Here is a 10,593-nt window from a genome sequence, read left to right on the forward strand (position 1 = left end):
GTATAATCCCGGTGCCTTGCACTCCAGAACTACTAATTTTTCTAGCATAGACTTTAACTGCGTTTCATTTAGTTTTTCTTGGTACCGTATGCAGCTCGCCCTTTCAATTCCTTTTATTTTGATCTGTTGCTTGCACAGTTCCCATTCCTGGCCGAATTCCTGTATTCCCCCTCCAGTGACTTTACTAATCTCTTCCTCCGCTCCCTTAGCGAATTCTTGATCATTGAGCAGTTTGTTGTTTAACTTCCAAAGATCCCTCTGAAAACAGCTGCTTGGCTTTTTTTCACCTATGAAACATTGAACCATGCAGTGATCCGAGAAGGGCGCGGGCACTACGTCATAGCCATGACACTTTGGGACAAAACATGCAGACACGTAAATCCTGTCGAGTCGGGCGTGGCTGATACCTTGGAAATGAGTGCACTTAACTGGGCACCTGCTCACCAGGCATTCTCCCACGTCCTCGAAAGCAAATTCATCAATTAATCGAATAAGAACGACAGTACTACTATCCCTGAAAGTATGCGCACTAGTTTTGTCATCGGCGCTCAGAACACAATTGAAGTCAGCCAACAGAATGAGCTGCGTTTCCGTGTTCAGGTGTTGCTTAATAAATTCAAAAAAAGACAGTCCTCTCGTCAACTGCAGTGGGTGCATATATACAGACAGCGCGCCATTCAGTAGCACAAAAAACGAAATCACAGACAACTCCTCGTCCTCAAGGAAGTGAAACATGCGACTGAATACCTAGACAAGGCAGTTTTTTGACAAACATGACACACCCGGCAGAAGTACCAACTGCGTGACTGACAACGGCGTAAAACCTAGACGTGAAACGCTGCACCATGCTCTCAGTCTCTTCTTTCCCTTCGACCTTTGTTTCTTGTAGACCAAGCATATCGATATCTTGGTCAATTAGAAGGCGCAGCACATGACTCTGCTTTTTCTTTGTGGCTAAGCCTCGTACATTTAAACTGGCAACTTTAAGCGTGAGTACGGAAGCCATTTTGCTGCGGTGATGAGAGGCCGAGAGCATGGTGCTTACCTTTCGCGTCCAGCACGTCGCTAGACGCTTTTGTTGGTGCCGGGGTCACCTGTTTGGCCCGGTAGGCCTAGCTGCAAGGCCTGCTTTTCGGCGACTCGTTTCCGACCTTACATTTGCCTTTGTTTTGAAGAGTGGTCGCCTCCCTTGTGTCGTTTTCGTCGGTGGCTCGTCGCTGCTAGCGGCCGCCGCCTGGTCCTTTTCGTTGCCGCGTTCCGTGTGCGTGCGTTTCGCTGTGCCGGTGACACTCAACGCTTGGCCGCCGCTCTTGTCGAGGGGCTCCTGGCTGTTCCCTGGTTCAGACACGTCCGGCTCTGGTGCTCCCTCGGCACCTGTCGCCCTCCCGACTTCTTTTCCTTCACAGCGTGTCGTTGCCGTTTCTTTGCTTTATTTGGTTTTCCTTTCTTTTCCTTCTCCCTCAGTCACCGAAGTCTTTGCAGTCACGGCAGGATTCTCGCATTCCCCGGCTCGTTTTGCTTCGTCAACGTCCATGATGTGGTCCGCCGAATCTACCGCCGACGCAGTTCCTGTAGCAACTGCGTACGTCCGTACACACTCCTCACCGTGGCCGAAACGTCTACATTTCGAGCACCTTGGTATCTTGCATTCTCGGCATCACAGCGCAAGCACTGCATCGGCCGTCCAGGAACGACTACGGGGGCCAGCTCTCCTGCAACTCTTATCTGATGTGGCAGGTCCTCAATCTTCATACCAGGCTTCATCTTTAGGAGCACGCTTCTCGTGGTTGAACCCTTTTCGTGGAAGCCTTGAACACGCCAGCGCTCACGGGTCACTTCATTGACCTTCCCAAACGCCACAAGCGCCGTCCGAATGTCGTCGTCGGCCACGCCATGAAACATCCAGTGGAGTCGAAGCTTCAACTGTTGGTCCTCTGGGTCCAGGACAAGGCACCGGCGCCCCTTGACGATCAGCTCCTTGAAGGCGAGAAGCCGCTTCGTTGCTTCCGCGCTGCCTAAAGTCACCGCCAGGACGTGGTTGATTTGGTACGCCCCCAAAGCCATCACGTCAGGGAGCGTACCGGTCTTGGTCAGCGCGTCTCGGAAATCTTCGACTCTAAACGGTCGCACTCGTGGGTCTCCGTGCAAAAAAAACAGTGTTCAAAACAACACGTCCGGTGGGCAGAGTTGGCAAAATAATCTGATACTCGCTATCTTGAACTTCTTCAGGCCTGTATCCGCGGCCACCGAAGGCCGCAATCGCCGCTTTGTTGGAGCTCATGATTCGCCGTCCGTCACGCTCGGTGGCCGGAAGTGGAATGTACACCACGGGAACCGAACACGGAGACGGCTATTTCTCTCCCTCTTCTGCGTATTCACCATCGCAAAGAAAACGAACGTGTAATGTACTGTTCCCGCCCGGAATCGAACCGGAGTCCTTGCGCGTGTGAAGCGCACGTGATAACCACTACACCACGGGAATGGAGCACGAAGACGGCTATATCTCTCCCTCTTTTCTTCTGCGGATTCGCGATCGCAACGAAAACAAAAGTTTAATGCACTGTTTCCGCCCGGCATCGAACCTGGGCCCTTGATGCATTCTGCATCCGGCAGCCGAGCTGTTCGGATCGTAGGGTCATTGCGTCTTCCGGGGCAGCGACAGCGGCCACCTTTGGTCGCGGAAACCGGATTACGGTAGATGATAAGGAATATCCGCTCATTTTGCCTCAACTGCCAAAAAGACGAGTTGCGATTAACACCGCGTTTTTGCACGGTAATGTGAGTGCAAGACCATACAAGGTCGAAGAATTCAGGGACGCCCTACTGCCAATGGGCCTTCTGCCGGACGTGGCATGCATAAGTGCGCACCAGATAAACCACGTCTGAGCGGTGACCCTGAATGATGCGACTGCGACGAAAAGGACCTGCAAGTGAAGGGACGACGGTGCGTCATCGTGGACCCGCACGACCAGCAGGTGAAGCTTAGGCTTCACTGGCTGCTGTAGGGTGTGGCCGACGAGGGCGTCCGGACAGCGTTAGGGGCTTTCGGCAAGGTAGAGGAGGTGAGCCGGGAGCGGTGCGAAGTCGAAGGCATGGGAAACAACACGTCGACCACCTTGTCGGTGCTCCTCAAGCTAAAAAACGGCGTCAAAGTTGAGGACCTTCCTCATCAGGTCCGCGTCGGCGGATAGTTGGCCTTGGTGGTCGCGCCCGGTTGACCCCTGCAGTGCCTGCGCTGCCAAGGTACGGGGCACGTCCGCCGAGAGTGTAAAGTTCCGCGCTGTTCCCGGTGCAGACGTTTCGGCCACGTTGGCGCTGACTGCATCAAATCCTACGCCGCCGTGACAGGACAAGCACCGAGTGACGTTGCGGCTGAGCACGTCATGGACGTGGTCGAGACGGAGGACGCCGCCAAAGGAACCGGAGACTTGGTTTCGACAGCGACATTCGGAGCGTCATCTACCGCTGGTGCTGAAGGCACGGTGACTGAGGCTGCCGAGAAGACGGGAAACCGGTACAGGTCCTGCCTGCAGTGAGCCTTGCTACGAGGGGCGTTAACGAAGACGCACATGACATCGACGCGACGGCAGTGCTGCAGAACAATGAAGTCAACGACGGTGAGTGGACTGTGACTCTTGGTGGCCCAGCCAAGCGCGCCCACGACAAGACAAAGGACAGAGACGGTGGTGCCACCAGCACTAACGAGGGGCCATCGACGAAGGCGCCTCAAGGAAGGCGGATGGGCTATAAGCAATACTGCAATATGCAATACTGAATTCTGTGTCATATGCGTCTACGCTCCGAATTCAGTGGAGGAGCTTGTCTCTTTTTTTTCTAACCTTTCTAAGCATGCCCGTTGTGATAAGGGCGTTATTGTGTTAGGGGACTTATTTGTATGTTGAATGTCAGAGACCGAGTGAATAATGCCGGTGTGCGGGACAAACGCTGTAGCGTAGTATCAAATCTAATAGGTGAAAATGAACTTGACGATGTTTTAGAGTGTCTGGAAGGGGGGCGTGAAGTGGCTTTTACTCGTTTTCGGGGCAGTAGTCATGCACGACTGGATTGAATGTACATGTCGTTGGACATGATTCCAAGATGCCACAGTTATTGTGTAGTGCCCGTGTAATTTTCGGACGACTGCCTCGTAATATGTCACATAGGTGTAGTGAAAACGAAACATGCTTTTAATTGGGATCTATGGAAAATGAATGCCTTGTTACTAAATGATCCCTGGTTTCTAAAAGCAGCAACGGAGGCGGTTAATGAAATATTCGATGATGCAACGGAAACAATAACAGAGAAGTGGGAATGTTTTAAACAGAAGTTTAAAATTAAAGCCTTAGAAAGATCGAGTTGCATACAATTCGAGAGGGAAATGAAAGAAAAGGGCTTAAGAAGACTGCTTGAGCAGCTGATAACGCTTGAGTGTAGAGGGAATGGTACGTACAAAGACGATGTGCGAAACATCAAGGAAAAACTTGAACAGTTCGACAAAGAGCGTTATAAAGGTGCCAGCGTGCTTGCGCGAGCAGATGCACTAGCGGCAAGGGAGACGCCCACTAAAAGGGCGCTTGGTCTCGAGAAGGCCCACGGACAAAACACGGACATCGATAAAATTCTTATGAAAGGGACTGTCGTTAAAGGCAGTGAGAGCATTGGGCGCGCCTTTTTCGAGTACTACCAGTCGCTCTTTTCATATCAGGAAGCGAATGTAGAGGGTTTCAAAGCGAATTTTCTTAATCGCATGCCGCGAATAAGTGATGATTTCAAAGAACGATTAGAAGCCAAAATAACTGAGGGGGAAGTCGAAAAGGCAATCGACGATTTGAACCCGGGAAAGTCTCCTGGACCTTATGGCCTCTGCGTTGGGTGGTATAAGGAATTTAAAAGGAATTGGCTCCATTATTGGCAGATGTATTCAATGGCGCGTATCAGCAGAAATGTTTGCCCCTTCCTTTGGCAAAGCGCGCACCATACTAATACCCAAGAGTGATGAAATAGATAAACTAAAATTAGTGTCATTCTACAGGCCAATATCCCTAACAAATGTTGATTACAGGATATTTATGAAGATTTTAGGTACCAGACTCCAAGGCGTCATCAAAAAAATAGTCTGAGACAACCAAACCTGTGGCATCAGAGGGCGAACGATTTTTTTCTTACATCCATAAGATGCGATGTGTGCTCGAGTGTTGTGACGTCACCAGAGGCGGCGTTGCAGTTCTTCAGCTCGATCTCGAGAAAGCTTTCGATTGTGTCGCTCATGTTATTTTGTTTGCCATCTTGGATCACGTTAATGACGGTTCCATCATCACTGAGGGCGTAGCCTTGACGTACAAGAATTGCACAGCCAGATTACTTGTTAATAAGTCACTGGGGGCGCCCATTGACATTGTGCGCTCAGTGCGCCAAGGCTGTCCCCTCAGCCCACTTCTATTTGCTATTTATATAGAGGCCATGTGTGTGGAAATAATGAAAATGACAAAATACGTGGTTTTAGATTAGCAGCGACTGAAGTGAAGCTACTGGCGTATGCAGATGACATTGCAGTGTGTTGTATAGATAAACGAAGTGTAACCGAAGCAATATCTATAGTGAAACAATTCTGTGAAGTCACGGGTAGCAGAATAAATTGGGGCAGATCTCTCGAGCTGTGGCATGGGGACTGGCTTTCCGCACCGGACTATTTCGCGAATGTGACCTGGGTGAAAACTCCAAAGACGTATCTCGGTATTCCCATAGGCAGTTACAATAGCAGTGATGAATATTCGAGCTACCAAGCAAGTGAAACGAAAGAAATAGTAGACAAATGGAAAGTTACTAACCTGTCTGTTCTTGCAAGAGCGACAGTTTGTAACATATTTTTAATCGCCAAGTTATACTACATTATACAAGCGTTGTATTGTTCTTGAGTAAATGTGCAAAGGCTTCACAGAGTGTGTGCGGTGTTCATCTGGGGTTCAACCTGGGAAAGGTCCAGTCGAACAAATTCTTTCAGAAAAGTGAAGGGCGGGTGTGTGGGTTTGGCGCATCTTTTTGTTCGACAACTAGTAAGCCGATTTTTGTTTTTCCGCGCGATCCTATTCCGCGCGATGTGCGCGATCCTTTTCTGCACACCGTATGTCAGCTCAGATTGAGCGACTTATTGCCGGCACATGTTGTCAGTGCGGCCGGAATAACCGCAACACTTCTTGGCTATCTTAAGGAAGTGGTCGACAGTGTCCGTTTCCTTATTGTTCGTTTTTAAAATGAATTCCTTTGTCAAGTGAAAAGGACAACGCTGTACAAAGGTGTGTGTGAGGATACTGCTTCCGGCCACCGAGCGTGATGGACGCATGATGACGGGCTCCGTTCGAGCGGCTTCAGCGGCCTTTTCTGGCCACGGAAACAGGACGATGAAAAAGGAGGGCACCTACCAGGTTGTTCCAGATCTGCCAACGGGTCGTTATGTTTTAAATACAGTTTTTTTGCACGCTGATATTGCGGTGCGACCGTACGGGAATGAAGATTTCCGTGACGCATTGGTACAGCATTCGCTTCTTCCGGATGTTATCGCCCTGGGGACGTATCTCGTGAGCCATGTCTGGGCTATCAGTTTCAAGGACGCGGACGCGCTAAAGAAGATCTCGAGCATCGGGGACCTGCGTGTGAAAAACCGGCGCTGCCTGGTGATTGACCCGGAGAACCAGGACGTTCGACTTAAGCTCCACTGGCTTCTACACAATGTGCCTGATGAGGACGTGTCGGTCGCCTTTGCGCCCTATGGAAAAGTTACCAAAATAGGCCGGCAGCGCTGGCGTGTGCAAGGTATGACAGAGAAGGCTCAACTACCCGGCTTGTCACCCTCAAGTTGAAAGCGGGCGTGAATTTGGATGACTTGCCACACCAGCTGAGCGTTGGCGGTGAGTTGGCGCTTGTCGTGGTACCAGGCAGATCCCCGCTGTGCCTTCGGTGTCGAGGTACGGGCCACATCCGCAGGGAATGTCGAGTCCCGCGTTGCGGAATCTGCCGACGCTACGGGCACGATGAAGACCAGTGTACTCGCCCTTACGCGAGCATTGCAGGCCCGGGAACCAGCGAGGACTCGTCTGAGATGCTGATGGAGGAGATGGATGCGGAGGAAGCGGCCCGTGCAGGTGGACAACCCCAGCACGATACTCAGCCATCGTTCACGACTCTGGTGAAGCAGAAGACGGGTCCCTCCCGCGCAACAGATGGTAGTGTACAGGCGCAGGAATAAGCCCGAACAGGAGGACGTTGACAAGGTGAATGAGATGGCGAAAGCCGCGGTCGCCGAAGAAAGCAACGTGAAGACCCCCGGCATTGATACCATGGAGACGAACCAGGAAGCGGCGAGCACCATGGCTGGGAAACGTCCGCATGAAGAAAGCGTCGACGTGAAGCTGCAGACTGGCGGTGGCGGCGATGAGCCTCCGCCGAAGGGAGGGGGATTAAGACGCTCGACTTTAAAACCGCAGCCGAACCTTCCGGCCGCCAGGCGGAAGGCGGGGAAACTGCTTCCGTAGTACCACAAGGTCCTGGTCGGAGTCAGCGCCGGTTCTGTTGGTGGACCGGTGTCAAGAGGTTCTGGCAGTCGTGAGGAAGGCTACGTCAACCATGAAGGTACGCACCATGCAGATAGAGTCGTTTGTTCTTCTAAGACATGGCTTTTAATCTTATTACTCCACTTAGATTTGCGACCTTGAATGTCAGAGGGCTGGCAGCAAGAAGGCGACAATACCAGCTTAATCGCCTTCTTCTGGATAACGATATCGATATAATTGGTATACAAGAGTCGAAAATGGAGAACCAAGAGCGCACTGACCGCATAGTGTCTTCCTATCGAGCAAACTTTCATGTGTGCGTCTGGCATTCTGTTGGGACGTCGGGTGGCCGCCTTGTATTCATCCGTAAGACGTTAAGAGTGAACGTAGAGTCTGTTTTTGCATGCCCAAGTGCTCGCCTTTTGATTGCTGATTTCTTCTTTTCGAATTTATGGTGGGGAATTGTTTGTGTATGTTCTCCAAATGTAGAAAGTGAGCGTAAAATTTTCTTTGAATCCCTTGAGCCATGGTTGAAAGGCGACAAATTTTTGCTTGTATTGGGTGACTTCAACTGTGTGTGCGCCGCAGTTGACAGAGTGAAGTGTAGGCCACTGAGAGACAAGAGCTCTGAAATTTTGAATACTTTTGTGCATGAGTATAGTCTCTAGGAAGTTGGCAATGTGTTCTCCACTGGGACCCACCCTGAATACACGCACTTTCAGTGGGACAGCCATGCAAGACTTGACAGGATGTAGGTATCTGTTGATCTTATGCCGCTATGCTCTAGTTATGACGTTAATCCTGTACCTTTCAGTGATCATTGTCTTGTGAGTATGACTTTAAGGAATGAAGGGCAGGAAATCGCTCTTTAACTGGCACTTATGGAAACTGAACAGAGAGCTTTTGGAGGATGAAGGGTTCATTATGCAAGTCAAGACCAAGCTAGACAAACTGCTGGACGCGCAGCCAGCTAGTTTTGCATATGAATGGGAGGGGTCCAAAGAGTGGGCAAAAATGAAAGCGATAGAAAATACCAGCGTGGCTACTTATAAAAAAAAGAAAAAGAAATGAACGGGCAGCTTGAACGGATGCTGAGCATGGAAAGTAGCGCGCCGGGAACTTTCACGAAAGAAATACGGAGGAAGTGAAATGGCAGCTCGAAAGAATTGACGCCAACAGGTATGGAGCCGCCGTCATAGGCGGGAGGTCTGAAAAATTGTGGGCAGGCGAAACGCCGACAAAACGAGCGCCATCAGACGAGAAAAGATACGCTTGCCAGAAAGAAATTGGGAGCATCCGATATGACGGCCGGATTTCGGAAGATGCGAGAGACCTTCAGAGCGCTATAGCCGAATATTTCACGGAACGGAAAGGTCGTAGTATTGCCACAAATATACATGTCCCACGCAGCGTATTAGAGTGTGTCGATGCAGTTGGCGGTCAAATAGCAATGATGAAGTTCGACTTGGCAAAAGCCTTTGATCACGTCTCTCGCGAAATTCTTTTTTCCATCCTGGAACATTCCAAACTAGGCAACGTTATAGTAGATGGCGTAAAAATGGTCTATAAGAACGGTACGAGCTACATTATAGTTATTTCGATCTCACCGACAAACCTGCTGTACGTTCTTCAGTAAGACAGGGATGCCCGCTTTCCCCCTTGCTTTTCGCAGTGTATTTAGGTCCACTATGCCTGGCAATTATCAAGTCTGACCGAATTTCAGGTTACGGACTGCAGTCATCACACGCGAAAGTACTCGCGTATGCTGACAACATAGCGGTGTTTTGCGCTGATAGACAGAGCATCTGTGAAGCCACGAGTGTGGCTGAAAAATTCTGCGCTCAGACTGGAAGTCAGATCAAGTGGGAAAAAAGTACCGGTTTTTGGCATGGCGAATGGGACGTAACACCAGGTTGTTTTTCTGGGCTTCGATGGTCCACCCTGCCAACGCGTTATCTATGAGTGCACCTGGATTGTTATCGGGATCCCAGCTCGTACTGGAAAGAATAAACTTTGAGAATTAAAGAGAAAGCGGTGGCGTGAAAAGGAGGACAGCTATCAATGTTTCCTCGTGCCTATATGTGCAATGTCTTTTTGGTTTCGAAGCTTTGGTATGTCATGAATGTGTTGTGTGCGACACGAACAGATATTCAAAAAATGCATCGTGTTTTTGCGGTTTTTCTTTGGGCGTCCACCTGGGAAAGAACCAGCCGAACTATCCTGTTTGTTTAAGTTAAAAGAGGAGAGTTTGGCCTGGCGCATCTTTTTTGCGACAAGCGGTCTCGCGATGTATGTTTTTACGTGATCAAAGTGATCCCTTTCTAAGAACAGTTATGCAAGTGCGCCTACAGAGACTGCTCCCTGGAAGGGTATTCTCCTGTCATAACATGTGTGGTGCTGTGACAGGATACTTTCGCACGGTTGTTCTTTTGTGCAAGATGTTGGAAGTACGTTTCAGCCCTGAATACCTATGCAATGTTAATGAGAAAAAGCTGTACAAAGCGTTGTTTAACGTGATGTGGCCGGTACCCATTTATCGGACACAACACTTTGGAGCCACAATGCAAGATATTTTTAAAAGAGTTAAGAACATGCCCGTGAAGAACATCCGGACGCACGGTCGGTTCCTATTTATTTCAAAGAATGCATGTGGCGATTTGTGGATGTAGAGAAAATGCAAGAATGTGTACCGGAATGGCTGTCGAAGCTCTGACAGCAATGAAGGAGTTTTAATTTGACAACGCCGGTCTTATACGGACGGACGCACTTGTTGTGCCCCCCTTTTTTTCTTTCAATACATCCTTTTCTCCGAAGGTTTCCACTTGTGACATGTGTGTAATATATGTATATTCGGTGTTATGTCGAACACCGGCATCAAATCAGAAAACTCGAACGGGGGCCTTGCGCGTGTGATGCGCATATGATAACCTCTACACCTCGGGAACGGAGACGGCTATTTCTCTCCCTCTTTTCTTCTGCGTATTGGCGATCATAAAGAAAACAAAAGCTTAATGCAGTGTTCCCTCCCCGGATCGAACCGGGGGCC

The 10,593-nt window shown here is 49.8% G+C and overlaps 1 non-coding gene across 1 annotated transcript; it reads right to left on the bottom strand.

Annotated features, from left to right (window-relative positions):
• Positions 1 to 2,409: 2,409 nt before the first annotated feature.
• Positions 2,410 to 2,482, bottom strand: TRNAV-CAC (transfer RNA valine (anticodon CAC)). The gene has a single exon. It is a non-coding gene; the product is annotated as a tRNA-Val (tRNA).
• Between the last annotated feature and the right edge of the window lie 8,111 nt (positions 2,483 to 10,593).

The sequence above is a fragment of the Dermacentor variabilis genome, unplaced genomic scaffold, assembly GCF_050947875.1.
Source record: "Dermacentor variabilis isolate Ectoservices unplaced genomic scaffold, ASM5094787v1 scaffold_13, whole genome shotgun sequence".
In the NCBI taxonomy this organism is placed as follows: Eukaryota; Metazoa; Arthropoda; class Arachnida; order Ixodida; family Ixodidae; genus Dermacentor; species Dermacentor variabilis.